This window comes from Aquarana catesbeiana, linkage group LG03, assembly GCF_042186555.1.
Source record: "Aquarana catesbeiana isolate 2022-GZ linkage group LG03, ASM4218655v1, whole genome shotgun sequence".
NCBI lineage: Eukaryota > Metazoa > Chordata > Amphibia > Anura > Ranidae > Aquarana > Aquarana catesbeiana.
This window is the reverse complement of record NC_133326.1, coordinates 83,324,080-83,351,647: the sequence shown is the minus strand read 5'-3', so window position 1 is coordinate 83,351,647 and position 27,568 is coordinate 83,324,080.

The window sequence follows — 27,568 nt, the reverse complement described above, 5'->3', positions numbered from 1 at the left end:
TTATTGCTTTGGGCTTTATTAGTGATATCAGTGAACACATAAAAAGTGATCAAAAGTACCAATTTCCAGTTCATTATATGTTGTGAGCATACCAGGTTACCGCAAAGAGGAACCTTGCACTCAGCAAGGGAAAGATTTTGTATCATAGTGCCTGGGTTTCCTACTCCTATTCATTAGCATTCCTTAGCTATCAGTGAAAAATAGTGGCTCTCTGATGTAGCAGGGGTTGGCATGTAAATGGACACATATGGAGCGAATACACATTTCTATGGCAAGGATGGAAATGACATTTTTCTCCTAATTTTAATATTACCGTACTTTTCTAACAATATTTATTTTTTATTTGTACAAGTTCTTTTTTTAAAGTGAGCATGTGTGGCAGCCAGCACCTATGTTCAGACAGCTTATAGACTTTCCAGGACCCCAGGATATGTTCTAATATTATTATAGTATTTCCAGAATTTGCACTTGTCCTTTCTCTCACTCCCACCTTTCATAAATTATACATGCATGTAGGCAGCTAATGGTTAATGCTGCCTCAGCCGGGAGGGAAATAGTTAACCGGTTTCCTGCATTTTTGCTGAGCTCTGCCACCCTTTCCCTGTGCTGTAAATAAAAGGGGTGGGGGCTCTACCCAGACACACAGAGTGTGCATGGGAAGAAAAGACAAAGACAGCCATCAAGATGTAGGAGAGTGTTAATGTTCCTGATTCCAGCAAAGCTGCCTCGCATATGTCCCAGAGCCTTCCACATGTAGGGGGATTGCTAGAACTTGCAGTCCTTCCTAAAGATACCATCCATGGACTCTGCCAAGTATGGACTCTTTCCTGTGCAGGTATGCTGGGGCAGCCACCAGCCTGAGTTAGAGACTACTGATGCTAAGGGAATGTCTACACTTTATTCTGAACTTTTACCTGTGATTGTCATCATGTTAATTTATTTTTCAAGTACAGCTTTTGAAACTTTACTCTTGCCTGAAGTTACTGAAGGATTGCAATGTAAGTAACCAGCACACATAGTCTACAGCTCAGGTCTCTAAACACATTGGGGTATGAAGACATCAGTACAATAAGTTCATATAGAATAAAGACACAATTAGTTATCATTGTTAACCCTTTGAGGACCATAAGATTACCGTCGTCAATATAAAAATAATTATATTTTGTTCCCTTTAAGAATGTATTTGAACAATAAGTAAAACCATTTCCACACGTGTCATTTTTGGGGGAGGAATTATGCTAGATCCATTTGTTGATAAGAACTATTTTGACTCAAACCAAAAAAAAAAAAAAAAAAAAGTATTTTAAGTTCTTAATCAGATTATACAGGCAATTAAAAACATGGGACAAATACGTAGACATACAAGGGCTCACTGCACAATAATCATAGATGCTATATGTTACAATTGTCATTGTTTTTTAGATATTGTATTTTTCAATAAATTTATATTTTTTATACTGCTTTATCTTCTCCACTGGTTCTTAGCCTAAAAAGTCCGCCTCCCTGGTAATACTCAGTACTACCTTATTTTGTATCCTCAATGATTTATGGACGTGGCTTATTTTTGGTGCACTTTCCTCTTTTTTTTGTGTCTACGTCCCTTGGTCCTCAAAGGGTTAATAAAGGTTTAGCAAGCAGCCTGTCATTAGGTGTGTACATGCGGCAGGTGGGATAGCATCTTGCAGCAAGGGAAATGTTGTTGGCACTCCTTTGGCCTCAATCTGTCTCCCATAGCAATGGGAGCAGATCTGCACTGCTGGGGCCCTCATCCTGTACACAGATATGGAAGAGACAGAGAGAAGTTAAGTGAAGTGAAAGCATGGAGTCCAGGTAAGGTGCATGGTGGGACCCCGTATTGTTACTTGGAGTAAGGTAGCAGTGATAGACTGGACAGGTAGAGAGGGAATTGGCTCTGCATGTCCCTCCTATATGCACAAGTGACCGTGTTGGCGTATATGACATCAATAGAGTTTACTAGAGTCCGTTCATGTTTGCTATCTACCGGGTCATGAGTGTACAAAGTATCTAGCGTAGACCAGAAGTACCCACCCCATGGAAGATCTCTCATGTGATCCTTGCTTGGCACTCAACCAGGAGGGAAACATGGGAGGATGTGATGACCACCCTAGCACCATGACTGGCCCCTGCTCACATCAAGCTGTCAATCATAGCTATGGATCATCGTTGATTTGGTTTGCATATTAGAGCCCCATAAGCTTCAGAGCTGGCAGGAAGCTTTGTAAAATAAGCATGACATCATTAGGTGGTTGCATTATGATACTACCTAGTAGGGATGAGCTTCGTGTTCGAGTCAAACCCATGTTCGACTCGAACATCGGCTGTGGGCCGTTCGCACCAAATTCGTGTGTGGCGCGTCACGGCCCATAATTCACTGCGGTATTGCAGTGCATTGCTGGCTGATGATTAGCCAAGCATGCACTAGGACCCGCATTCTTGGCCAATCACAGCACCGTCAGTAGAGAGAGCTGTAATTGGCCAAAGCCAGGGTGGCTTTGGCAAATTATGGCTCAGGGGGTTAGAACACGCCCCACACTATATAAGGCCGCCTGCACGGTGGCCCTGTGTAGTGTGTTTCGGCGTGCTTAGAGAGAGAGACAGTGTGATTTCATTTGAGTTAGCTAGATTAGGCAGGACAGTCAGTGAGTTAGCTGCACTTATAGTGAATTGTGTGTATATATTAGTACCACAGTCAGGCAGCTAGACTATTTACAGTTAAGGTAGTGCATCCTCCTCACAGTGTTCAGCTAAAGCTACAAGTCAGTGTAGTGCGACCTCTGCACAGTGTTCAGCTAAAGCTACAAGTTAGTGTAGTGCGTCCTTCTCACAGTGTTCAGCTAAAGCTACAAGTTAGTGTAGTGCGTCCTCCTCACAGTGTTCAGCTAAAACTACAAGTTAGTTTTTTGCGAGCTCTGTACAGTGTTCAGCTAAAGCTACCTGTAGAAGGTTGGTGCTGTTTTCCTGATCCTATCACTACCGCAGGCAGCTTAATAAGCTACAAGTTAGTTTTTTTGCGAGCTCTGCACAGTGTTAAGCTAAAACTACAAGTTAGTGTACTGTGAGCTCTGCACAGTGTTCAGCTAAAGCTACCTGTGGAAGTTTGGTGGTGTTCTCATACTACAGGCAGGCAGTTGATTTTGCTAGCTGCAGTATCAGGATAGATATAGATATAGATATATCCCAGCTTAGTGCAGCTACAGGGTATTAGTATGTCTGGAAGGCCAACAAGGAGAGGCAGACAGTGACAAGCCAATAAAAGAGGGCAAGCAGGCTCTGTGTCTAGAGGCAACAGTGCTGGTCGTGGAGACGGTGCATCCTCATCAGCACGTGGCCATGGGACACGCTTGGCCTTTTTTTCGGCAGCTGGCCGTGTTGAGCCGCAACATGCGGAAGACTTGGTCGAGTGGATAACCAAGCCGTCCTCATCCTCTCTCACCCATGCTCAGGGTACTTTGTCTGGCAAAGCAGCTGCCATCACGACCTCTTCCCTCGGCTCAATGGCATTAGTGACTCCTTCCCTAGCCCCACCATGTCCTCCTGAGGAGTCCCTCGAACTGTTTGACCACAGTGTTGGGTACATGCTCCAGGAGGATGCCCGGTGTTTAGAAGGCTCTGATGATGATACTGAGCTAGATGAAGGCAGTAACATGAGCACGGACAGAGGGGGTGCCCAAGAAGGACAGCAATCTGGCAGTCATGCTCCCCCTGCTGCAGCATACTGCCAGGTTTGCTCCAGTGACGAGGAGGGAGGGGATGATGAGGTCACTGACTCAACATGGGTGCCTGAGAGGAGGAGGAGGCACATCACCAACGAGGCAGGATGCCCTCCAGGGGCCAGCCTAAGGGCAGCACACTGACTGCATCACACCCCAAAGCTCCGCATGTGCAGGGCGCTGCTGTCTCTGCGCGTTATTCCAAAAGTTCTTTGGTGTGGGCCTTTTTTGAGACGAGTGCAGCAGATCTCACCGCTGCTATTTGCAACATATGTCTCAAGAGTATCTCGCGTGGTCAAAACATCTCCCGCTTGGGCACCACATGCTTGACCAGACATATGTTGACCTGCCATGCAGTTCGTTGGCAAGCGTATCTAAAAGACCCACACCAAAGAGGACCTCTCCTTGCTCCTCATCAGCTGAGATCTCAAACCCCACCTCTCCTTGCTCCTCATCAGCTGAGATCTCAAACCCCACTATACCTTCAGTCTTCTCTGAGACCTGCACTGAGAGGAATGAAGGTGTAGAATTAAGTGTGTCACAGCCAAGTACTTGTGGGCAATCTGCTTTTGGTACACCGACGTCAGATTGTACCAGGCAAATTTCCCTGCCCCAGCTGCTGCACCACCGAAAGAAGTTCACTCCCAGCCATCCACATGCCCAGCGGTTGAATGCTAGCTTGGCAAAATTGCTAGCACTTCAACTGCTGCCTTTTCAGTTGGTAGACTCTGCCCCCTTCCGTGAGTTTGTGGAATTTGCGGTTCCTCAGTGGCAGGTACCCAAACGCCACTTTTTCTTACGGAAGGCGGTTCGGGCTCTCTACCGGCATGTGGAAGGCAATGTCTTGGCCTCACTGGACAGGGCGGTCAGCAGTAAGGTGCATATTACCACTGACTCATGGTCCAGCAGGCATGGACAGGGACGTTACCCAAGTTTCACCGTGCATTGGGTGACTCTGCTGGCAGCTGGGAAGGATGCAGGACAAGGTGCAGTAGTGTTGGAGGTTGTCCTGCCACCACTCCTCCAAAATGCCACTACTAATGATTGTGACACACCTCTCTCCTCCACCCCCTCCTCTTCTTCCTCCATGGCCTCTTCCTGTGTTTTGTCCTCGGAACCAACGGTGCTCCATAGCCATTCAAGGAGCTACGCAAGTATGCAGGCCAAAAGATGCCATGCGGTGCTTGAGCTGGTGTGCTTGGGGGACAGGAGCCACACTGGGGCAGAGGTTCTGTCAGCTCTGCAGGGGCAGGTTCAGAGGTGGTTGACGCCACGCCAACCTAAGGAAGGAATGGTGGTTTGTGACAATGGCACCAACCTCCTCTCTGCCCTCTGACAGGGACAAATGACCCATGTGCCCCGTTTGGCTCACGTCCTTAACTTGGTGGTGCAGCGGTTCTTGGGCAGGTACCCGGGCTTACAGGATGTCCTGAGGCAGGCCAGGAAAGTCTGTGTGCATTTCCACCGGTCATATAATGCCAGTGCTCGGCTGGCAGACCTCCAAAAGGAGTTTAACCTGCCCAAGAACCGCCTCATCTGTGACATGCCCAGCAGGTGGAACTCAACGTTGGCCATGCTGCAGCGGCTGCACACACAGCAGAAGGCCATCAATGAGTACCTGTGCGACTATGGCACCAGGACAGTGTCAGTGGAGCTTGTTTTTTTTCCCCCCACGCCAGTGGGCCATGATCAGGGATGCATGCACTGTCCTGTCACCATTTGAGGAGGCCACAAGGATGGTGAACAGTGACAGTGCATGCATTAGTGACACTGTCCCACCTGTCCACCTGTTGGAGCACACGCTGAGTGGAATAATGGACAGGGCACTTAAGGCAGAACAGAGGCAGGAAAGGAGGACTTCCTTAGCTCTCAAGGCCCCCTTTATCCAGACAGTGTTCCTGCGTGCCCGCCAATCACACAGGAAGAGGACGAGGACGAGGAGGATTGTGTCAGTATGGAGGTGGAGCCTGGCACTCAGCATCAGCAGCAGTCTTTAAGGGATCAGTCCCAAGAAACACATGGACTTGTACGTGGCTGGGAGGAGGTGGCTGCGGACCATGTCATCCTTAGTGACCCAGAGGACTCCGGACCGAATGCCTCAGCAAACCTACGCTGCATGGCCTCCCTGATCCTGCAAAGCCTGTGGAAGGATCCTCGTATTCGTGGTATCAAGGAGAAGGACCAATACTGGCTGGCAACCCTCCTTGATCCACGTTACAAGGGTAAGGTTGCGGACCTTATCTTGCCGTTGCAGAGGGAGCAGAGTATGAAACATCTTCGGGAGGCCTTGCAGAAAGGTCTGTGCAACGCGTTCCCAGAGACTGGGAGGTTACAAACTCCTGTTTTTGGACAACGTGTTGCTGAGGCTTCGGTCAGTCAAAGAAGAAGCGGTGGAGAAGGTGGCCGTCTGACTGATGCGTTCAGACAAATTTTTAGTCCGCAGCCCCAAGGTATGATGGGTTCCAGCAACTATCGCCAGCGTCTGTTTTACATGGTGCAGGAATACCTAGGGACAAGATCTGACTTGGACACCTTTCCCACCAAAAATCCTCTGGGTTACTGGGTCTTGAAGATGGATCACTGGACAGAGCTTGCACAGTATGCAATTGAGCTGTTGGCCTGTCCTACATCCAGCGTTCTTTTGGAACGCACATTCAGGACTGCTGGAGGCTTTGTAAATGATCACAGGGTGCGTCTGTCCACCGACTCGGTCGATCGACTGACCTTCATAAAAATGAATCAGTCTTGGATCACCACCAGCTACCAAGCACCTGATGCTGATGTAACCGAATAATTTTTTTTGAAATCTCAGATCCCTTCAAAGACTGCCTATGCTGATGCTAAGTGACTATCCTGAGTAATTATCCTCTTCCTCCTCAATGATCACACTGATAGCTTGTAAGAACATTTTTGGTTCTGGGCGCTGCCACCAGTGCCTAAGGCCCAATTTTTCAGCCCCTGTTTAACACGGGCGTGTAATTACAATTTTTGATGCAATACTTTGCAGCAGGGCTCATTCCTGCGTTCCAACTAGAGTATCTGTGAGGGGTTGCAGTGTTGTGGCACCAGTGCCTAAGGCCCAATTTTTCAGCCCCTGTTCAACAGGGGCATGTAATTACAATTCTTGATCTAATATTTCACAGCAGGGCCGTTTCTGCACCCACCAAGAGCGAGTGAGGACTTACCGTGTTGTGGCACCAACACCACCACCAAAGGCCCAATTTTTCAGCCCCTGTTCAACAGGGGCATGTAATTACAAGTCTTGATCTAATATTTCACAGCAGGGCCCTGTGAGGGCTTACAGTGTTGTGGCCACAACACCTAAGGCCCAAATTTCTGCTGAGTATATAGGGCAGGCCCCTACTTTCAAATATACAACTTACAAACGACTCCTACTTACAAACGGAAGGAGACAACAGGAAGTGAGATGAAATCTACCCCTAGGAAGGGAAATTCTCTCCTGTAAGAGTTAATATGGGAAAAACATTTCTCCTTTCCACTGATGCTTTATCACCAATCCTTGTTTGACAAAAAAAACCCAAAATTTTCAAAAAACATTTGTCATTGGGACTAAAAGTGAGGTGAAATCTTCTGAAAAGGAGCACAGACAGCAAAACAAATGTCGCAAGGGTAATAACCCTTCCCTATGTTTTCCAAAAAGCTTAAAATAGATTTTTTGGCTGGAGCTAAACACATTAAAAATGTTCCAGTTCAAAATTACAAAGAGATTCTACTTAACAACAAACCTACAGTCCCTATCTTGTTTGCACCTCCTGTACACTGCTGTTCAGAGTACAGAGCCTGTATACTGCGGTTTCCTTTTTTTAATTTGGGTGCGGGGTTCCCTTTAATATCCATACAAGACCCAAAGGGCCTGGTAATGGACTGGGGGGTGCCCATGCTGTTTGTCTCACTGATTTTCATCCATATTGCCAGGACCCAACATTACATTAAAGCAGCAAGCAGTTTTAAATTACTTTTTTCCTTTAAAAATTACATTTTGTGCAGGGACTGTTCTAAGCACGTGAAACACGCGCCACTTTACAGGCATACTATAGACACCCCCCCGGTACGATATTTAAAAGGAATATTTCACTTTTTTTTTTTTTTTTTTTTAACTTTAAGCATCATTAAAATCACTGCTCCCGAAAAAACAGCCGTTTTTAAAAGTTTTTTTTGCATTGATACATGTCCCCTGGGGCAGGACCCGGGTCCCCAAACCCTTTTTAGGATAATACCATGCAAATTAGCCTTTAAAATTAGCACTTTTGATTTCGAACATTCGAGTCCCATAGACGTCAATGGGTTCTAACGTTCGTGCGAATTTTCGGTCCGTTCGCAGGTTCTGGTGCGAACCGAACCAGGGGGTGTTCGGCTCATCCCTACTACCTAGCATTTATTCTTTTTAAAGTAGAGATTCACCTTAACATGGGTCCATCAGCAATGTTGTACCTGTGCATTTCTGGAAAATGTGTTAGTGTAACTTGATCATACATTTTTTAATGGCAGTCCAAAGCACTATTCAGCCTTTTTACTCCCTGTCCAGTGCTCGCTCTATTGCTATGATTTGTATGAGCTGCTTGAAATCAGGCCGGGGAGAAAAAGGTTAGAATACAGATCACACATTGGGATTGTCTTAATAATCATTTTCAGCACACTGTAATTGTACTCACAGTAGACTCATCAGAATTTGATATGGAATTGAACTCTCCTAGAGAGGAACAATTTACCAGTAACAGAATTCTGAACATGTAGCAATGCAAAATGCAAGGTTACCTAATGTATCTGTTTAGAAAATGCTAAATATGTAGGTGTTTTGTAAGTTGCGTAAAGTGTTGTATTCAAATGTATCAAAAGACAATGGTACAGATCATTACATACAAACACACACACACACACACACATATACATACATACATACACGGCATGATGCATCAAATACACGATAAAAAGGCAGTTGAACTAACAGTGGATTAAACATGCTAGTATATAGTTATTAAAGCAGAGTTCCAGTAGTTTTTGTGTTTTATTAACCACTTCAGCCCCAGTCCCCAGACCATTTGGCTGCCAAATGACCAGGCCACTTTTTGCGATGTGGCACTGCGCCGCTTTAACTGACAATTGCGCGGATGTGCAACATGGCTCCCAAACAAAATTGTTCTTTTTTTCCCACAAATAGAGCTTTCTTTTGGTGGTATTTGATCACCTCTGTTTTTTATTTTTTGCGCTATAAACAAAAATAGAGCAACAATTTTGAAAAAATGTTTTAACTTTTTACTATAATAAATATCCCCCAAAAATATATACAAATTTTTTTTCCCTCAGTTTAGGCCGATACGTATTCTTCTACACATTTTTGAAAAAAAAAAAATCACAATAAGCGTTTATTGATTGGTTTGCACAAAAGTTATAGCTTCTACCAAATAGGGAATAGTTTTATGGCATTTTTATTAATAATTTTTTTTTACTAGTAATGGCGGCGATCAGCATTTTTTATCATGACTGCAAAATTATGGCGGACACATCGGACAATTTTGACACATATTTGGGACCATTGGCATTAATACAGCAATCAATGCTATAAAATTGCATTGATTACTGTAAAAATGTCACTGGCAGTGAAGGGGTTAATCACCAGGGGACAGGGAAAGGGTTAAGTGTGTCATAGGGAGTGATTCTAACTGTCTGGGGGATGGGCTAGCAGTGACATGACACCAATCGCTGCTCCTGATGAGAGGGAGCAGACGATCAATGTCCTGTCACTAGGCAGAATGGGGAGATGCTGTGTTTACACTGGCATCTCCCCGTTCTTCAGCTCAGTGACATGATCGCTGGCACCCGGCGGACATAGAGTCCGCGAGTCCCACGGACACGGTCACGGAGCTCGTGGCAGGGGCGCGCACGGCAGGAAATTTAAAGTGACGTACAGGTATGTTACTTTGCCCAGCCGTGCCATTCTGACGACGGATATCTACAGGAGGTGGTCGGCAAGCGGTTAAAGTGTAGCTGCTGACTTTTAATAAACACTCACTCACCTGTCCCACGATCCAGCGATGTGGCCGTCCGAACCCTTGCTTCTCTCTCCCCTGCACTGGCATTACAAGTGTGGGCACCCGGCTGTGACAGCATTTGCAGCTTCACAGCAGTTCGCACTGTGCAAAAAAAAAAAAAAAATGGGAGGGGGATCTCGTAAGAGAGCCCTAAATTATTAGACAACAATGGTCTAGTACCTCATACTGAGAAAATCATTATACAAAAAAACAACCATGATGTTTAAAGGACTATAACGGTACCAAGGTAATAAGAAAATATCAAAAATATTTATTATACATGGTAAAATCATTTGGAAAGACATAGAATTGTACACATGTACTGAACACAGAACATCCAATAAAGCACATAGAGTTTCTTCTTAGTGTAAATAATCACCAACCCCACTGCAGTGGGGGATGAAAAACTTTAGCTGCAACTTCTTCCGACGCAGATTGCGCTTCACAGGACATAGACCGTTTCCTCAGGAAAGTATCATGCAGTCATACACTAGAATAGATAACGTGGATATCAATAACAGTCACATTTTATCACTCAGTAAGATGGCTCAATACTCAATTACCACATACCTTAAAATCTATACAAAAACATATGGAAAGACAAGAGTCATATGGTCTTCATACAGCTAGCTGCTACCACTTCCCGATCGCATAGAATAGTCAAAACACAGGTTTATAGGAGGGTCAAACTCTAGTATGGTCTATGCATGTAAAGGTCTGAAATTATACATTACATGGGTAACCTAATAACTGGTATATTCCAAAAGCATAGTACTATATATATAGCTTATAATGGATCCAAGGAATGTCTTAGTGTGAGATCCCTCCTAGTTACACTCTGCACCCCTACTCCCCAATTCAGAAACACAAGTCAAAACACTTAAGCTGCCAGCCATAGCTAGCAGCACTGAGGGACACCCCCCAGCATCATTATAAGGCTCCTATACCTACAATAGCACAACAATCAGACACTTACCCAAGTCTCCTATTATTGCAACCTATGGTCTGAATCCGATGGAAGAGGCCAATGGGCAGTCGGGGACAAACGCCAAGGCAGGGAGGCATAAGAGCCCAAAAGGCAAACAAGCACACAGCGGTATCCAGGCCCACAGCCACAGACCCTGCAAGGCCCCAAACAAAACATAAACCACAGTAAATCCAATAGGGGCTTATACAAAAGGCATTATATATATATATATATATATATAGGCTCATAGGCCTTGTTGTGTGTTATCCTGACCTACCCGTGTCCACAAGAGGGCAGCAGCTAGCCATTTACATAATCAGACCGAGTACATATCATGAAAACATAACTTTTCAGCCAAGTGCAATATACCAACATACTAACATTACACACATATACCAACATACTAACATTACACACATATGACACAAAACATATTTCATCCCCTCTCCCTCTCAAACCCTCCCGCATACACAGATATGGTCCTTCCCCAATTTTCAAGGTATATCCAGACCTGACAAAGCATGAGATTGTGTATGTAGACCAATAACAGATAGAAGACCAGATGGAAAAAGAACATAGGATAAGCCACCCAAGCTCTACAGAAAAGGTTTATAACGGAATGCGTCATTAAGCCTTGGTGGCTGTGTTGCTGCCAAATGGTGAATCCATCTAGCCTCTCTGTAGAATTAGGCAATCCTAGTCGCCTCCTCATAGTTATGAATTAGTTCAAGAGCAAAAAATCTCACACCATGGGGATCCTTATTATGTTTCCATGTTCCATATCTTCCAATGGGTCACATGATGCAACCTCCCTCAATATAGGAGACATGGTCATATATTCATTTCCAGAAGAAGCGTTTAGTCTTACCAACATAATAGCTGCCCCATATACATGTTATCAGGTATACAATATCCTTTGTCTGACAGTTAGTGAAGTGTTTAGCTTGATGGATTTCACCATTCGGTAGGTTGTGTGCCTTTCCAGGCCACCGCCACATTTGTGGGTTCCCAGATATTTGCATTTACATTTCTTATTCTCACCATAAAAGTGTCTGTGAACCAATTGGTCCCTTATTGAGTTATTCCTGTAGTAAACAATTTCCAGCCTGTCCCTGATACAACTGGCTACTTGGGGATCAGATTTTAATAAGTACCAATACTTATCAATGATAGGCTTAATCTGCTGTTGTAGACTAGAGTATCTAATAATTAATTTTGTTGTACCAATTTTTTCACTGCTGTTCGATTTTGGTAGTTTGAAAAACTATTTCCTCTCTGTCCCTGCCATTTGCTTTCTGCTAAGCTTTTTTTCAGAGTTTTTTTTTTTAGAGTAACCATGAGTAATTAGTCTGTTTCTGAGCTTATTAGCTTGTAACTGAAAGTCCTTCTATGATGAACAGTTGCGCTTGGAGGCACAAATAATGTCCATAAGGAATGGACATAACTAAATTTGTGGGATGTCCACCATTTACTCTTAAGATGGTATTCCCAGCTGTGGGTTTCCGAAACGGTGTAGTTTCTAGTGTCATGTCCCTTTGGATAAGTATCTCAACATCAAGAAATTCTATTTATTGTCAGAATAAAAGCATTGAGTGACTCCCTAGAGCCATCCCAGAGTATGAAAATATCATCTATGTACCTGTGCCATGAAATGACGTGGCACAGGTACATAGAGAAAGTCTCATCACTCATAATTTGGTGCTCCCACCCCCCAGGTACACGTTTGCGTACGATGGGGCACATGAGGTTCCCTTCGCCACACCCTGCACCTGGGAGGTAGTGGGAGCCACCAAATAGAAAAAAAAAATAGTTGTGCAAGATAAACTCGAGTAATGAGATGACAAATTCATTGTATTGCTTTTGTGTAGTACTTTCTTGCAGGAAAGTTTTTACAACAGAGACACCCCTGTTGTGTGGTCTACTGCTGTACAGTGCCTCAACATCAACAGCTACCAATCACACCCCAGGGGGAACATGAGTCTCATTGGTGGTCGGTAAAAGATGTATAGTATCCTTTAAGTAGGAAGGCAAAGATAGAACATGGGGGCGTAAATGTGTATCAAACAAGACACTGGCATTTTCCATTAGGCTACCAAAGCCAGAGATGATAGGCCTACCTGGTGGTTTAGTGAGGTTTTTATGAACTTTTGGAAGTGAATAGAACGTAGGGGTATGTGGTCAGTCTGTCTTCAAAAATCCCCAAGAAGATTTTGGGATGGTACCCTGGTTATATGCTTGATATATAAGGTTGTTGAATTCTAATGGGGCCTTTGCCATTTTACTTGGAGAAATCTTCCTATACCATTAGGTATTTTTTAATATACGGTTGCACATAAGAAGTATTGGTCGGTGGTCATAACAACCACATTCCCTCCTTTATCGGCTGGTTTTATTATCAAGTCAGTTCTCTCTTTAAGATCTTTAATTGCTTGTATCTGAGTCCGAGTGAGGTTATTTTTAGGACCTTCCTGAATCTGTAAGGCCTGTATCTCCTGTGTAGTTTGTAACACGAAGGCTAAAATATTCCCATTCAAGGACAAAGAGGGAAAGTTCATAGACTTGCATTTAAATTCGCTCAACAAAAGGGAAGTTGGCGGCGTTGGGAATTGTATCAGCTATCTCTAATAGTGCATCCAAATCAACCTGGTCAATAAGACCAGTCTCCTCTGTGACATCACTTTCTTCCAGCAATTTAATCAGTTGCTGCAAGTCCTGCTTTTTTATATCAAGACCAATCAAAATTGGCCATCCAGTCTTGATGGCTTTGTTTTTTATAATGTAGCACCTTTAAAATCAATTTATGGGCAAAAAGAATAATGTCTTTATTAGTTTCAAACTCAGACTTTTTCAGGGCAAAATCCCAAACCCAAAGAAAATGGAAAGAACTTCTACTTCGGGCTGGGACAGTGAAGTTGGTGACAAATTAATCACTTCTAGCCTGTTGGCTTTGAGATTGTGTCATTTTCATACAATTTTGTATGTTGGTTTGTACAGTTTTGTTGGGATCCAGCGTGTGTTCCACTAAAAAAAAAGAAAAAAGGTTTCTGAGCAATAATGGGCTCCGAGTCATCCAAAGGGATGTCCAAAGAGCCACACCATGTGGTGTTGACTGTTAATTGTGATTAAACAAAGTGAATTGAGATTGCCCTGTCACTCCATGAATAACGCTCCGATTAGTGGCAGGGGTACTCAGTGAAGGGTTGACCTTAGTATTGTGTTTAGAAGGTGCTTTAAAAATTGATTACCAGTGTTGTGTCCCTGTTTTTTAGCGGACTTTGATTTACCACTTTCTTGTGTGAATTGCCCATCACCATATTTACGTTTGTGCCAGTATGGTTGCGCATTTCCGGACCCACCACCACGAGATTGCTGTCGAGAAGAAACAGAAGTGTGAGAAGATGAATCAGAAATCACATCATCGTCATCAGTTAGTTGTCTCATGTATTTTTCTATTCTTAGAGCGATTATTTTGAGTAGACCATTTTTAAAAAAATGTAATCTTTATTTATACGAAACAAAGGAACAAGTCACAGTAAGCATAGTCATACATTTAAGAAAAATAGAAAATCTCCATGACATGTAGGTAAACAAAATACATTTACAAACTATGGGCATCCTCTCCACCTTCAAGGCATAAACAAGGCCCAAAACATAAAAAAGAACTGTTGAACGAATAAGTTCAAGGATCAGTCCTAGACCGTCAAAGACAGTTTGAGTGCCATGTCCAGTAACAATGCAGCCCTGCAGGCTTCACCACTAAGGGAGGGGGACAAAATAGCCTCCAGCATACCTCTCCCAGGGGCCTGCCACCACAGGGGGCACATGAAACCAAGAGTAGAATCAACCTTAATTTAGGCAACCCCAGCTACCATGTCAAGACATCAGGTCCATATGTCAATTGTATGCATTTGAAAGCAAAAAACGATAAAACCAACATATAGCAAAACAAAAGAGAAGAAGAGAAGGGAGAAATCAGGCACGTACCTAGGATGCTCACTGTTAGGCCAATCGCTCACGCCGACGGCCACTGATTTGTAGCAGAAAAGGAGGCAGAGAGTGGTAGAGGAGAACCATTCCTGCACCTGAAAAAAAGAATAACTCCATCTTACTGCTGCTGAGAATGCTGCCAATGCCCAAGGGAGGGCTCCGCAAACTCCAGAAGCGCCAAGTCCAGACTAGAAGAAACCAACTGTGGGTCCGGAGCGTGCTCCAGCCATACTGCCCATATGCTAGAGAAACATTTGTGTGTACCTTTGCAGGTTGCTATCCATTTCTCTGCATCTCTGATCCCATTCACCCCTTGTATCCACTTTTCGCTGCTAGAAAATTGTGCGCATTTCCAATATATTGGCAGCAAGCGCCTGGCCACATTTAAAAGATGAGGCAGTACACTTTTCTTATATTGACTTATTGGCAGAGGATGGACATGGAGGAGAAAATGGAGACAGGGGAATGTCCAGACCAAGAATATCCTGTATCTGGCTTTTAACATCCTTCCAGAAAGGCTCTATCACAGGGCATTCCCACCACAGGTGTAGCACTGTGTCTCTATGGCCACATCCTCACCAGCATAGGCCAGAGGCAGAGGGATAAATATTTGCCAGGTCAGCAGGCACCCTGTACCAGCGAGACAGAATCTTATAGTTGGTCTCTTACATTTTTGAATCCAATGAACTAGAGTGGGTTAGCTGGTACAGGTGGGTGAGCTGGGCCTCAGAGAAAAACGAGCCCCAAGTCGCATTCCCATGCCCGAAAAAACAAAGGTTTGGCATCAGTCGTGGTAGAGCCTAATAATTGGTAAAGTTTGGATATCATGTGGGGTATAGGTTCTTCTGCTATGAAAAGACGTTCAAAAAGTGTAAGAGAAGACATGTCCCTAATAGCACGGCCATGCTGAGCAAAGAAATGGTGGAGCTGTCTGTAACGCCAAAAGTCCATAGGAAAGCCACCCCGCTGTTCCCCTTAGAACCACAAAGGCCAGTAATTTACAGTCCTCCATGAATTTACCACAACTGGCATTGCCATCATCCACCCATGGTCCAAAGAAAGCAATTTGTTCGCCAGGGGGAAACCAAAGAAACCCCCAAGGGGAGCCAATGGGAACACAGGGGGGCCAGACCACATAACTGATTAATTCAGTCCCAAACTCTAAGACCATGGGTTGTCAAAGGAGAAGCAGTCTTGGACAGCCCCCTGTGTTCCCAAGTCAGCCACAGGGCATACGACAAGTTTCTACCTGCCATACATTTCTCCAAGGATACCCATAGCTTAGATTGAGTATGGAAACGCCAGTTCAGGATCTGCCTGGAGAACTATAGCCCTATAAAATACTTCTGGACATCTGGGATTCGCAGACCACCTCGTTTCTTTGAGCGTTTCATGGTCTCCACTCATTCCACACAAACCTGGTCTTTAGACTAGTAAGCTGGGTAAAACAGGCTCTGGGCAGGGTATCGGCACCATCTGCATATAGAAAAGTATCCTGGGGAGGATATTCATCTTTATGATATTCACCTGTCCCACTCACATGAAGTCTATCTTAGTCCAAGAGGCTAAATCTTGCTTAACTGTAGATAACAACATGGGATAGTTGTGGGCATATAGTGTTTCGAAGCAGTCAGTGAGCTGAATGCCTAAGTACTTGAAAGAGGATTTGGCCCACGTAAAGGGGAAGGCTGTCTGCAGGCAGTTTGCAAGGGGAGTGGGCAGCTGGCTAGATAAGATCTCCGATTTTGTAAAACTAATTTTAAAGTTGAGGAGCATCCAAAAACGCTGGAGTTCTTGCATCAGGTTAGGTTAGGAGTGAGACAAGGGGGTTTGTAAGGTGGAAGAGCACATCATCAGCATAGGCTGACAACTTATGGTCAGTATTGCCCACTGTCAGGCCTGTAATATCATGGTTCACCCTTAGTGCGTAGAAGAGGTTCAAGAACCAAAGCAAAAAGGAGAGGCGAAAGGGGGCACCCCTGCCTCGTGCTATTCCTGATGGAGAACCTAGAAGAAAAAAAAAGGCCATTTACCTTAACCTGGGCACTAGGAGTTGAACAAAGGGCCATGATCCACATCAACTTGTGTGGACCTAACCCCAGGGTCTACAGGACCGCTTTCAGGTAGGACCAGTCCACATGATCGAACGCTTTTTCTGCGTCCGTCGATAGGATCAAGTATGGCATGAAGTCCTGACATTTGCGAGGGAATCTCTTGCCTCATGGCCCACAATAAATCCTGTTTGGTCCGGATGGATAATATGGGGCATAAGTTGTTTTAGGCGGTTTTCCAGAATTTTTGCCAATATTTTTATATCCGCATTTAGCAGTGAAATGGGACAGTAGTTTTGCGGTAAGGTAGCGTCCTTGCCATCCTTCGGGAGAACCATGATGTGAGCCAGTAATGCCCCCCCGAAGGAATCTGACTACCTCCTGCTATAGAATTAATATAACTACACATTGAGCGTATCGAAAGAGGTAAAAAGGTAACATAATATGCCTTGGTGTATCCATCAACAGCATTTACCAAAATAATCCCCTGCAAGCCAGTGGCATAATGTGCTAGTATGCATTACATTAGCACATTATGAAATAATTACCTTAGAACAAAGCCCTCTAGCAGTTTGCTGTCACTGCTAATAGGGCTTCCGTCTTTCTGTGGTCTTCATTCAGGGTTCATGGGCTCCATCTGTGTGAGTGGCCAGGGCCACAATGATGTCACTCCCACGCATGCATGTGGGAGACCTCTGCTCCCACACAGAGCTCTGAAGATCAAAATGTAATCACTTGACCTCTGGAAGATTTACCCCCCCCGCGTGATTAGGCCATCTTTTGCGATATGACTAATTATTTAATCTAATCTATTTCATAAATTTAGGTCAATATGTAATACATATTTTGGTAAAAAAACATACCAATAAGCATATATTGATTGGTTTGTCCAAATTTTATAGTGTCTACAAACTATGGGAAATTTTTATTCACCTATTTTTTTTTGTACTAGTAATGGCAGCAATCAGCAACTTATAGCAGGAATGCGATATTGCGATGGACATACTGACACTTTTAGTACTTTTTGGGGACCAGTGACACTAATACAGTGATCAGTGCTAAAATATAAATATGCTTGGTCACTGTACTAATGACACTGACTGTGAAGGGGTTAACATCAGGGGAGAGCAAAGGGTTAACTGTGTGCCTAGCCATTGTTTTACTACACTGTGTGAGGTGCTTTTACTAAGGGAAGAGATGGAATTTATTCCCTGCTTTGCAGGGACACAAATTCCATCCCTTCCCTCCTGTCAGTTTTGGCTCTCTGCCTATCAATCGGCAGGTGCTTGAGGACATCGAGTACCGCGCACCCGCCGATCGACTTCCGCTGTGTGAAATCTCAGGCGGTGCGCATGCGTGCCCCCTACCCTGAAGTATATAAAATATATATATATAAAATATATATATGTGATTCGGTGCACAGGTGCCACCTTGTAGCAGTAAAACTGCTATAGGGCAGTCTGGAAACAGTTAAAGAATATACAGTACATCCCCCTAGGGACTTTATGGGTATGGAGTACTCAAATAACCAAAATGGAAAATAGGTATAATATAATGATGAATATAAGCTTTATTTACATAAACAGTGCATCAATATAAACAAGCACGATATGTAGGATCTTCCGAGTGCATGCACCAGTGATGTCACCGGCTGCATCCAGTGTGAATACCTCCTAAACACCACAAGTTATTTGGAGATATTCACTGTACCTACAGGTAAGATTATAAGCTTAACTGTAGGCACAAGTTCAAAAAAATGACTTTACTACCACTTTAACTGGAAAGTCGAGATTACTTTGACTTGTCATCTCAACATAAACCATGTCTCTGCAGGAAGGTGACATTCTCTGGGGTTTTGAGTGGGGGGCCTAAGATAGAACTGTCCCCTGTTGGGAGATACTAAGATTAGTTAACATTTGCCCCAGAATTTTATTTTAAATTTGTTTTACATTTTGCTAGTTTAAATGATTCCCATAGCTTTGTTTTTTGTGCGGGACCCTATGCTTAAAAGCGAAGTTCCAGCCTGTATAAAAAAAAAAAAAAAAATATGTAAAAGTCAGCAGCTACAAATACTGCAGCTACTAACTGTTAATATAAGGACACTTACCTTTCCAGGGATCCTGTGATGTTGGCACCCCAGGCCTAATCATCCATCAGCTTTGGGTGCAGGTGCCGACATTGCAAGGGAAACCGGCAGTGAAGCCTTTAGGCTTCATTGCTGGTTTCCTACTGCGCATGTGCGAATGGTCCCATCGTCTTCTGGGACACACAGGTCTCAGAAGGCAGCGGGGGAAAGTAAGAGGGGCCGATGCAATTGTGGAAATGACGTACCTTACAACTGCAAGGTAGGACAGAAGTCCAGCTGAAAACACAAAAAAGGTACCAAAAAAAGACTAAAAAAGAAAAAAAAAAAAAAAAAATCCAAAAATTAGGGGGTGTGGGGTGCTCTGCATTTTAGCCTAGAACGCCGCTTTAATTTGTAGTGGTATCTGTTGAGAATTTTAATGTTAGGGTTGTCAATCGTTCAAAAATGCAGGGATAGCCATTAACCAGAGTGATAACACAACATGCTTTGCTATATATTTCTAAGGTCTATCTAGTTGCAAGTGAAAACATTTAGCATGGAGGTGCACGCAGTATAAAGTCTCCATAAGCAGAAGACAACTGCAATGATCATGAAAATATGTGAAAGTATATTAAGTCCCTGCAGGAGACATGTTAATATGTAAAAGCTGTGCAGCCTGGACTACATGGTAAATGGCAAGCCATCTTAGAAATAAATGGAAAACAACATACTTGTTATGCTGTACATTTGCCATACAGCATGACCTACGTGCATTTAATGTATTATAAAACTCACAGTACATTGAGCGGTTGCTCACCCTAGGTCATCTTAAAGTGTTGGAAGTACTGTATATGGAACCTCAGGGAGCCGCTGTCATGAATTATGTTTTAGATGCACAAGAAAATAGTAACTTGGTGATATCAGATCAAGTTACCAAGGTTTTTCACATAAACGTTAAAGAGGAACTGCAGTCTGCTCAGTAATAAAAATATCTTTGTCATTCTAAAGCTTCCTTCCAACCACTTTGCATATTATTTTACATATACTGTGATTCTGTACTTGCCAAATATGCTGCAGAAATCTCCCTCCAGTCTGGCTGCAACCATTTTAACTGTGGGCAGCTGAAGCTGCTGCCTGTTCGAGAGAGAGAGAATGAGAAAGAGAGAGAGAGAGAGAATGAGAAAGAGAGAGAGAGAGAGAGAGAATGAGAAAGAGAGAGAGAGAGAGAGAATGAGAAAGAGAGAGAGAGAGAATGAGAAAGAGAGAGAGAGAGAGAATGAGAAAGAGAGAGAGAGAGAATGAGAAAGAGAGAGAGAGAGAGAGAGAGAGAGAGAGAGAGAGAATGAGAAAGAGAGAGAGAATGAGAAAGAGAGAGAGAATGAGAAAGAGAGAAAGAGAGAAAGAGAGAAAGAGAGAAAGAGAGAAAGAGAGAAAGAGAGATCATAAGCCTAGGCTTTTTACCAGACAAACAGGAAGTGGGCTGTATAAGGTATTTATTGGCAAAAATAAAAAAAAGTTTTATTATCCAAAATTAAAATAACAAGGGCAGAAGATTTAATAGATGGAAAGTTGAAAAAAATTACTGAAGTTTGGCTTTAATTTAATGAAATATTTAGATTGTAACGCTTTTGACAGCTCTGAAAAATGAAGTAAAAAAAATAGTTTTTGCTTCCAGTTTGGCTGCATGCAATACATTTCTAATTGTGGATGCTGTCTTTCTTCTCTGGGCACGTCAATTAACTGAATTACTGGGAAGGACACATAGACCCTGGCTAAAATTACAGGAGACTAATGCCCGTTTCATTATTTACCACATTTATTTAATATAAAAGACTGAAGCATAAAAAAAAAAAAAAAAAAAAGTTAGCTTCTTATTACATTTCTTTATAAGAACAACATATTAATATATATATATATATATATATATATATATATATATATATATATATATATATATATATATATATATATATATATCACACATATACATACACACACACACACACACACACTTAGCTTCCCTGTGCAGCCCAGATCCTCCTCTTCTCAGGTCCCTCCCCTGCACCCCTGGCCCCTCCCTCCTGTCAAATGCCCCCACAGCAAACAGCTTGCTTTGGGAGCACTGAGCCAAGTCGCTGCTCTGTGTGTCCATTCAGACATTCAGCCTGCCCCCTCTCTCTCCTTATTGGCTCACTGACTGATTGACAGCAGCAGGAGCCAATGGTGCCCAGTGGCCTAATGGGCACTTTTACTCCCTTACGGCCCATGCCAATTTTCAGCTTTCAGCGCTGTTGCAATTTGAATGACAATTGCGCGGTCATGCACCGCTGTACCCAAATTAAATTTGTATCATTTTTTTGAGACAGAGCTTTCTTTTGGTGGTATTTAATCACCACTGGGTTTTTAATTTTTTTGCAAAAAATAAACTAAAAAAGCCTGAATTTCCTGAAAATTTTGAAAAAAGAAAAGTTTGTTTCTATAAAAATGTTTTATAAAAACGCATGTATGGCAGCTCTCAATATGGACGCATATCTGGGGAGCTCCGCACAGCTCCAGCAGACTACCCCCCACCATAGCCACCAGAGAGCTCGCCCCTGAGCTGCAACACCAGGGTCCACCTTGGGAAAGCTCCGGGAACCCCCAGATATCTGGGGGATCTGTTAGGAGAGATCTCTTCCGCCAGCTAGATCCCAGCCTGTGGTAGTCAGAAAAAGCCAAGATGGCGCCCGCTATTTCACGCAGAGCTGATGCAGAGGAGGAGGAATCCATAGCAGACCAGGATATAGTAGGAGACTTAGTGCCTCTACTAGACAGCCCCACGGTGAATAACCCTCTCCTGGCCCTTCCCCCACTGGCATCCATGGAATCTCTAATCCAAAGGACAATGGGTGAGCTGCTGCTCACACCCATGGACCGCCATATCTGCCAGCCCAGGTGCATTCAATGGTGATCACTTCATTATCTAAATACCCCCTCTGATTCCCCATCTCTGATGGCTGCCTTTTCTAAAATGCTCACCAGGGGCCTAGCACATACAGCTTCCCAAATTACCTCCACCATTCATGTGGACATTCAACACTTAGGGTCCAGGATCGAAGCCATTGAAAAGAAAGCGGACCAAACTATTGCCAGAACAAACCAAAACACTGCCAGAATACAAGATCTCCAAGATCAATTCAAGACCGCCATGTGCAAAATTGATGACTTGGAGAATCGATCAAGACACTACAAGTTTAGAATAAAACTAGTAGAAGATTGACTGCAGCCATGATCCTGGTATCACCGCCTCCCATCCAGGATGCACTGTATATGTATGTACAGGGGACGGGAACTGGTTAAAGCCTAGTACACATGAGATTATTTTTTGCATGCTAGTCTCAATATCAAAACGAATACGTTACTAAATAACGAAAATTCTCGCATGATGGAATAAAAGTTTGTAAGTGATGTGATGTATTTTTGTATTGTATTTTCTAACAAAAATTGTACTGAACAAATATCGTATGATCTGTTATCGTACGAGAAACATTTTACTGTTTGTCCCTTCAGAAAATTGCAAACAAAAGCTGTGTACTAACAATCAGAGTATCATACGATCGCTTCGAAAGCGGTATTTTTTGTACGATATGTGTGTATGAGGCTTAAGTCTTGTTGTGGACTGACACAAACATAATTTTTGTGGACTGAGTATCAGTTTAGCCCATTTGTCTTTTATTAAAATGCTCAATCCCTTCTACAGTCATGTCTCTACAGCATAGCTACAAATTATTCTGTAGTTCAAGATATGAACTAGAGGGGCTAGATTCCATAAGGTAATACATTTTAAATATTGAATTTGCAAGAATATCATGTTGATAAACATACTTTATAAAGTATCATACATTCATTTATCCAAGGGTCATTCCAGATGCAGAAAATTGTAGGATCAAAGCAATTCTATTTTCTTTTGTGATTTCATGTACCAGTCATTTGTCGTGTTTCATAAAAAAAAAAAAAAAAAAAAAAAGATTGCTCAGTTGTAAATGGCCATAAACACATAAAAAAACAACATGACAAAAGTAAATCCATATAAGGTTTTGTTTTTTTTTGTGGGCCCAGAAATGTTGAGAAATTTGGCAAACTGTAAAATAGAAAAAAAAATATATAGTGAGCAGACTAAGAAGTGTAAAACTTCTGGAAAAAATTACAATAAGTATATTTTTACTTTTCTACTTCAGTTTAATCAGTTACAAAAAAATTGCACCCATTACCACCATTTCATTTACTAAATTTATTTTGAATTGGTTGCTAATGCTAATTGCCCTAAGCATTTAAACTTACTAAACATTTGCTTATCACTAACTACATTTAATAATCTGTGCATTTCTAGAAATAGGGAATGATAGCATATTCTGACAAATATAAATTACATTTCACTGTAAGTGTGTAGATTCCTTCTACTTAGCAAATGACCTTTAATATAAGTGTCTGTCAACAAAAAATAGACACCATTTTCATTTTGTTTGGTGTGTCTAAGGGAAATGGATCATTTTTGCAGCACAATTTACAGAAAAACCTGTAATAAAATGTTCTCAATAGAATTTAATTAGAGAGAGAGAATTGCATTGTTATGGTTAATTAGTACCAAAATGCTGTCAATATAATTCTGTGATATGCTGAAATTTAATTAAAGTCAATAAATAAGTCAACAGCCAATTCAGTGAAAAATGACGCACAGGTGAGTTTTGAGAAGTTACGTTTAAAATGATTTTCTAGATGTAAATCAGAAATACTAAATCATGTAAAATAATGACTGGATGATTTATGGTGTCATTAACCAGGAGGGAATTTGGACTTTGATTACAGTTCTGTCTGTAGCTTGGAATCCATCACTCCACTAGTCAATAAAAAAAAAAAACTGGCACATTTTTTTCTAATTGTGAAATTAGAGATCACTCATGTCGATACATGCAGATTAAGGTCAAGTTGATTGGCTGAGCAATGTTTATCAAGAAGAAAACCAAACCTTGTTTACATTTTAAATGCATTGGATTAACACCTGTATTTATCTGTTGTCATTTGAAATAAATTACTATAAAATAAAAAAAAACAAACAAACAAACAAACCCCAAAAAGGAATAACTGGACAATTAAAAATTAGATAAATGTAATGATAAATGTATAAATGGTGAGCTTGTTCAAACCTCCTTACATCGTAATACACAGAAAACCATGAAAATGACAAATAATGAAATATTCACACAACTTAAATTGTTACACGATGTCCAACCAAATGTGCACTGTAATTATATAAAATTCAGAAATTGTGTTCATAGAGTGCAAAAATAAAATGTGAAAGTCCAATATAAACATGCAGGTGCTCCATCCAAAGTCGACCAGCCGCTGCTAATACATGTGCCCAAAAAAGTATATATATTTTATATTGTTGAATGAGTAGCCTCCATCAGCTACCTTCAAGTGAAATGGCAGCTCACCTCAGGAAATGACTATAAGGTCAAACAATGATCTTTTAATATAAAGTAATGGTCTTCAGCCTCTGTTAACTTTCACCCAGTATGATCCGTAACAGCCATGGTTCCTAAATGGGACTCTCTCGATCCACACCCCTCTCCACTGGTCGCTCTGCAGGGGTTATCTACATCTTTTCCTCCAGTTTTGCTCAGGACATTAGAGATTCATAGCACAATATTACTAAAACCATTCGCTTTTATTTAAGAGCCTGAAGAAGTCACGTGACAAGTGACACAACGCACCAGGTGGAGCCAGTGATGTCATTTCTGGTTATTCCGATACCTGAACGTGTGATGTTGAGATGACCTATCGAGTCTTACTTCTTCTTGTATGCAATGTTTTAAATATGAGTTGATACTTTAGTCTTAAATAAAAGCTGATGGTTTTAGCAAAATTGCACTATGAATCTCTTTATGTCCTGAGCAAATTGGGAAATGGGAGGAAAAAGATCTAGATAACCCCTGCAGAGAGATCAGAGGAAAGGGGTGTAGATCGAGAAGTTAACAGAGGCTGAAGATTGTTACTTTATATTAAAAGAGCGTTGTTTGACCTTATGGTCATTTCCTGAGGCGAGCGGTCATTTCACTTGAAGGTGGCTGGTGGAGGCTACTCATTCACCAATATAAAATATATATACTTTTTTTGGCACATCTATTAGCAGTGGCTGGTCAACTTTGGATGGAGCACCTGCATGTTTATGTTGGACTTTCACGTTTTATTTTTGCACTCTTTGAACACAATCTCTAAATTTTATATAATTACAGTGCACATTTGGATGGACATTGTGTAACAATTTAAGTTGAGTGAATACTTCATTATTTGTCATTTTCATGGTTTTCTATGTATTACTATGTAAGAGAGTTTGAACAAGTGCACCATTTATACATTTATAATTATATTATAGTGTTTGAGTTCACAATTTAATGGTTGCAGCTGTTCCTTTCAAAACAGTTAGGAATATTTTTTTTATTATTTTTTTCACCACTTTTTCTTTTGCACATAGCAGCAGTATTAAAAAATCTGCTTAGTCTTATCTGCTTTCTGGAAATGTTAAAACTAAAAGGACTTTCCAGATCACTACCCTAATAAAATTATACTCCAATGGGGTTTTTTAAACGTATCAACAACTTTGTACTGAATATAACCTAGATCAAAAATGTTTTTTCCAGTATTTGCAATTAAGACTTGCTTTGAAGATTCAAGATTTGACGGTCTCCTTTTCCTCGGTTACTATTCTGGACAGTATAGCCAGAGCAGACAATATGAAGAGCCTTATTACTAAGGCCTATATGTGACTATTAGTAGAAATGCTCTCTGGCTTTACTGTTCAATGTAGGCAAAGATAGGAGGCAGAGATCGATCTGACCATGGGGGATATATGGGACCAAATATTAAAGAATGTACAGCTTGTTTTAATATAACCTACCCAGAGAGTAACTCAACTTTTTATCCCGTATAAAGCCTATCATACCCCGGAATTGCTGCGTAGGGTAGGCAGGAGAGAAAACTTTGCGCTAGATGCGTTCAATCTCCTAGCTCCTGTTTGCACCTTTTTTCAAATGTCCAAAGTTATTTAGGTATTAGCAGGAAGTGTTGGACGTGCTAAATTCTGTATATGATACTATGCTGAATTTAGACCCCGTTTTATGTACTTTGGGCTATGTGAATCCTAATGGTATGGATCATGATCAGTTAGTGGCTATTGTGAGATCTCTTTTTATAGCACATAAGTTGATAGCCTCTCGCTGGGTTTCACTCAATCCTCCTACTTTGGGGAATTGGATTCAGGAAGTGGATAAATATGCAATGTTTGAAAAACATACCTAAGTCCAATGTAACACCTTTGTGAAGTTTGAAAGGAGAACAGTCCCGGAGGCTGTTGGGGGATGGGCGTGACCGGAGGCTGAAGGGAAGGGGAGGGCGTTGAGAACCTGGACCCAGCTGCTCCTCCCTACGCCCGCTGCCTGCAGCCCATGCCGGAAGCCGAGGATGCCATAACGGCGTGTCCGTGCCTCTGACGATCGGAGGGCGGGGGAGACGGGGAACGAGCAGCCGGCTCACAGACCGGGCTGACGCCATCTCCTTGGCGATCCCGGAGGTGGAAGCCTACACTACACCGGACCCCTTGGAAGAGCGCTTATGCCGGCCAGCAGTGAGACTGGTCGGCAGGCAGGTGGAAGCTGCTGACCAGAGCTGTGGATCGGAGGACGGGGGGAAGGAGGGAGAGAGGAGGAAGGGATCACCCAGGTACACTGTGCATTGGGTGCCTTAAGGTAATCTACTTGTGCCATTTCCTGCATAATGAAAATCTGGGGAACCCCCCGAAGAGCCATCCCTTGGTGAGTTCATGCTGTCATGTGTAAGAGGGGACATATCTAAACTTGGAGAGGACACTGTGATACTTCCCCCAGTACTTACAATCCAGGGGTCCTGAGCCCTTTAGGAGACGGCTTCTCTTTTTTCTGAGTCAGCAGTTCTACATACCATTATTTGGGAGGAAGGGATCGGGTAGAGACTGGAAAAATTGGTACAACCCCTCTTACTTTTGGAAATCCCAAGGGGTGAGGGAAGCCAAGATGACCAGGAAGAAGGGGTCAGAGGAGACCACAACACAGGAAGGAGCTGGGGCGCATAATTTGCGAGGTCCCAAGGATAAAGTTGCCCAGGGGGCTGCCGCAAAGCTGGAGCGCTTTGCCCATACGCCAAATTGCACGCCGAAAAAGGGGAACCAGGCGGGGGGTGCACAAGCTCAAGGGGCGCAGGGTAGTAACCCTGGGGGGAGAAAAAGTCAAGGACCAGCCGAAATTTGTGTGCCCGCAGTAACAGATTTAGCATCACAGACACATCTGGAAAAGGGGAATGTTTTGAGTGGACGGAGCAATGGGGCACTAAATGATAAGGAGGCACAAGAGCAGGGACCATCCTTGCAGGACATTCTCTTAGCAGTAAATGTTTGCAATACCACGTTGTCGGATCTATCAGATCAACTTAAGGGTATTAGAGCTGACCTGGCCATGATGAAGAGGGATATGCAGGAGGTGTGTGCCCGAACTACCGTTCTAGAAGAGAGACTTGGCCAGTTGGAAGATGATGTGAACCCACTGAGACAAGAGGTTAAGAGGATGAAGGAACAACTAAATGCATGCCTTCAAAAGATGGATGACTTTGAGAACAGGGCATGTAGGAAGAATGTGAGGGTCCTAGGC